Raw genomic sequence first — 4,172 nt, 5'->3', positions numbered from 1 at the left:
TGGATCAGGCATAACTTGACTCTCAAGAAGTTCTGGGAAATATAGTTCTCCCTGAGAGATGAAATGTCAACAGATGGAGCTTTTCCAATCTCACGCACATCGATGTGCCATGGTATGGAGGAAGCTTAAGTCCATATTTGTTCAAAATAGGTGGGGGAACAAACCTACCCCCAAGAAAATGGTGCGGGCCAGTGAATTTTTTGCACAGAGCTTCGGGGCAGTCAGTGACACCTAGACACACCGCAGGTACTAAAAGATGAACTTTGGAATTTTCAAACAGCATGTCTTATTTTTATAGATGAATTATTAATCCAGAAAGCTTTAAGTAGGATGCTAACCAGCATATCAGGTTTAATCCCTCCTCCATCAACATCTCCCTCTTCAACATGCCATCCAGAAGGGATATCAACAGAAACAATTGCTGGTTTTTTAACTGAGTTTCCAATAACACTCAATGAAATAAGCCTTTGGATAAGATCGTCAAAGGGTTGATCTAGGTGTTCCTGTTAATATTTGCACAGCAAAAGGCAAAAACATAAGTAAAAAAATGAGAATCACAATCGATGCATGTCAGGAATACAATTGCATACTCTTTTGAGTTCAATATGATTCAATTTACTCTAAATGATGGCACTGACAGCATTTTCTTAATTAGCAAGTTGTTCTTTATTTGATAAAATTCCGCAATAAACTAGGCCGCAGTTGCTCCGTAAAACTATGCTTATTACCCAGTCCAAAAAACTTGTATGACAAAGAACAAGAATCCAGCCTGTTCACCCAAAATGGCGTTGTTAATGAGTTCACTCAGAATTTGACAGCAGTCAGTAACTGCATTTTCATTTCAAGAAACATTCTTCTTTTAGCTGAACAAATAACTATCACTTTGACAGTCTGCTTAAGCCACATGATATGGTAGAACTAGGGATAGTACGAGAACCTGTTCGTCACCCTCCCTCTGACTACTTTTAGGGTTCTTCTTGCTTGATTACAACTGATGATGCGACTAGATATTTATAGCCGCCCAGACTAACAGATAACCCTAACAAACTAACAACTCGATATAATCCTGGCAGAGCCAACAAACCAACTAACTTAGGCCATCAGCAGTGGTGAATCGAATCATGCGATTAAAAAAAGTGAGCATGTCCTGATGAATCGACTCCTCCAGTGGTTGAGTCTGTACCTGCCCCACCATTGAATAAAAAAGTCCAAACTTCCTCTCCGGCTCAATGGTAGGCAGGCGTGCTTCACTGCATATTCTGGTTTTTTATTCATTATGAGTCTGATGCAAGATTGAGAGTTGATTCTCTCTCTCTCTCTCCTCTCTGCTATGGTTCAGTTGCTGCAGCGGCAGTGGCGGATCTAGAATCTAAATTTAGGGGGGGGGGGGGGGCTTATTTTCCCTCCTTCTTCCTCCCTTGTCTCTTTTTCTTCTTCTTCTTCCTCCTTTTCTTCTTCCTCTTCTTCATTCAAGGTTGAAAATTGTTCGGGGGGCTTTGTGGGGGCTCCATGGGCTGCATGGAGGTAGGGGGGTCTCCAGCCCCCCCTGCCCCCCCACTGGTTCGCTTCGAGGAATCCATGTCAGATGATGGTTCGGCCACTGGAGATGGCCTGAATCCCACGGTCCTTTAGGGTCTTGCTGGCAGACCCCAAAGCCAGGGGCCAACCCATTGGCCATAACACCACATCTAACTTGTTTTCCACGCTGAAATTCAATTTCTCAACTCTGTTAATGAGGGAACAGCAAGATTGTAGTTTGATTGAGAATCTATAACCCTGTTTTATAAATCATATTATGCGGAATCTTCACAAGGAATAAGTCCAGGTAGCAACAGGGAAACTATTAATCTCACGCACAAGCTTCACATTAAAATCAGTGAACAAAAACTAGACCAGCAAGGAAGGCTAAAAAGCAAATTTACCATGGAACGAGAAAACCAAACATTGCATCAACAATAATATCAAATTCCCTTGATAAGTCATCAGGTAGGTCTTCAGCAGGTATGAATGGATCGACAGTGATTCAAGCTAAAAACACAAGAATGGTTTCAATTTATATTGGAAAACAAGGAACCATACAGCATCCCAAGAAAATGAAGGAGGTGTGATAGTTTACCTGAGTGACGAGACCAGAATACAGAGGGCTTGGGTGTACGCTTTGGGTAGCAAACAGAGGGCCTATATCCAAAGTGATAAAGATGACGAGCAGCTACCAGACCATCACCACCATTATTCCCTGGACCACAGATAATAAGGACCCTTGTATGTTCACTCAACTTGTAACCTGTGTTGATGCAGAAACTGTCAGGTGTGCATGCAGAAACCTTGAAAAAGGTTTGGTTTAAGAAGAAAAAATAATGAAAAACTAACATATGCAGGCACAGAAATGCTAGCTCCTATAGAAAAATGCTACAAATTGTATAGTGATCGCATTGTATAGAACTTTATTAGCTCCTAAGTTCAAATGTGTTTAGTAGAAGTTCACAAATAAAAAGCTACTGCAGTCATGAGTTGTTGTATCCATTTTTTAGATAGCATCATAGTAGCAGTAGATGATATCTCGAATCAATTAACAGGAGATTCAACTTTCAATCTTATTCATCCAAAGCAAAAGTTCAACTAAACTTGAGTCCTGACAATTTTGATCTTGAAACTAGCTTGCAGAGTAGCACACATGAACCATGGAAACATTGCCACTGTATTCCACCATAGGATAGATAAGAGGCCTCGATAGTGCCAAGCCCCTAACATAACCTGTCGACCCGATCAAGTTCAGGTAGCAGATAACCAATACGTGACAGGATGGATAATATGCAATTTGTTAACACTACAGAAGCCTCCAGTTTCCCCAGAACTAAACACCATTATCGACTATCACTACCATCAACATGATGCAGGGACATGGACATTTTGGCCGATCCGCCAAATCGCCCGAGATGCTGAGTACCAGTCACTCCAAAAGGGAAAAAAAAGCATGGCAAACGCAGTGCCCGACGCCCTTACCTCCGCAACGGCCGCTGCGACGCTCAACCCAGCGAGCTCCTGCAAAGACAACCAACCAGACGATCAGCACCAATCCGTCCGTCCCCCACACAACAAACGGGGAGGGGGAGTCCCTGACCATGAGCTGGTCGACGCTGAAGCCGAGCGGGCCCATGAGCTGCTCGTCGATCTCCGCCGCGTCGCGCTGCGTGAGGTGCGTCACCTCCGCGGGGGCGGCCACGGCCGCCGTCGCCGCCAGCGACGCCATGCCTAGCCTCGGCGGGCGGGGGAGGAAGGGGGCGCCCGGCGCGGCGGCGGGGAAGCCGGGGAGGCGGCGGGCTGGAGGCGGGGGGCGGAGGTGGGGGTGGTAGGGTTTTGACGGCGAGGGGAGGAGGGGAAGAGAGGGCGGGGGCTGGTGGTGCTGGTGGCGGTAGCGGTGGTGAGGAGGAATGGCATGGCAAGGGAGAGGATGGTGGTGGCCGATTTGTCGCGGGTTCTGGATGCGACGGCCAGCATCCTGCTGTGCGGCTCGGCCTACTGGCGGCAACTGTGGTAATGGTGTGGCGAGCGGTAACGTGGCGTGTTGTGCTTCTGTGTAGCACGGGCCACTGCTAGACACAAGGGGAAGGGGTGCATGGTGCTGCGGCATGCGGGCCCCGTGTGGATTTGGGTGTGGGTGCTAGAATCCCACGACAGTCAATACGTGAAGATTATACCATTTAGAAATTGAGAAAAATTCATAGATGTTAGGTCCGGGGTCACGAAACTGCGTATCTGGCAATAATATTCTAGAATAAACGATATGGCATATCCCATATCTTATACAAGTTGTATGCCACTCGACACGAGCAGAACTAGTCGGAACAGAATTAAACTACTCGAGTAGTACTCGGGTAGAACTCTTCAGCTCGTATCTAGGATATCTGTAACCCTGTCTGCCCAAACTATATAAAGGTGGGTAGGGACCCTCTCCAAAAGATAATTATCCAAGGCAATACAAACCACCACACAGGACGTAGAATATTACACTCCTTGTGGCCCGAACCTATCTAAATCTTTATATTCCTTGCACCTTCGAGTTCTTGATCTCGGTGACACCTTACCTGCAACTTACCACCTCGAGGGTATCCCCCGGTGGGCTTAGCGGTAAAACACCTACAGCTAACGCACGAGGTAGGGATGATCATAAA

General features: G+C 46.2%; 1 pseudogene; it reads right to left on the bottom strand.

Moving 5' to 3' along the window:
- The window catches only part of LOC112872957, a 32,321-nt pseudogene extending 28,764 nt beyond the window's left edge, over positions 1–3,557 (bottom strand).
- Between the last annotated feature and the right edge of the window lie 615 nt (positions 3,558–4,172).

The sequence above is a fragment of the Panicum hallii genome, chromosome 9 (genome assembly GCF_002211085.1).
Source record: "Panicum hallii strain FIL2 chromosome 9, PHallii_v3.1, whole genome shotgun sequence".
Lineage (NCBI taxonomy): Eukaryota > Viridiplantae > Streptophyta > Magnoliopsida > Poales > Poaceae > Panicum > Panicum hallii.
This window is presented reverse-complemented; position numbering and strand designations above follow the sequence as displayed.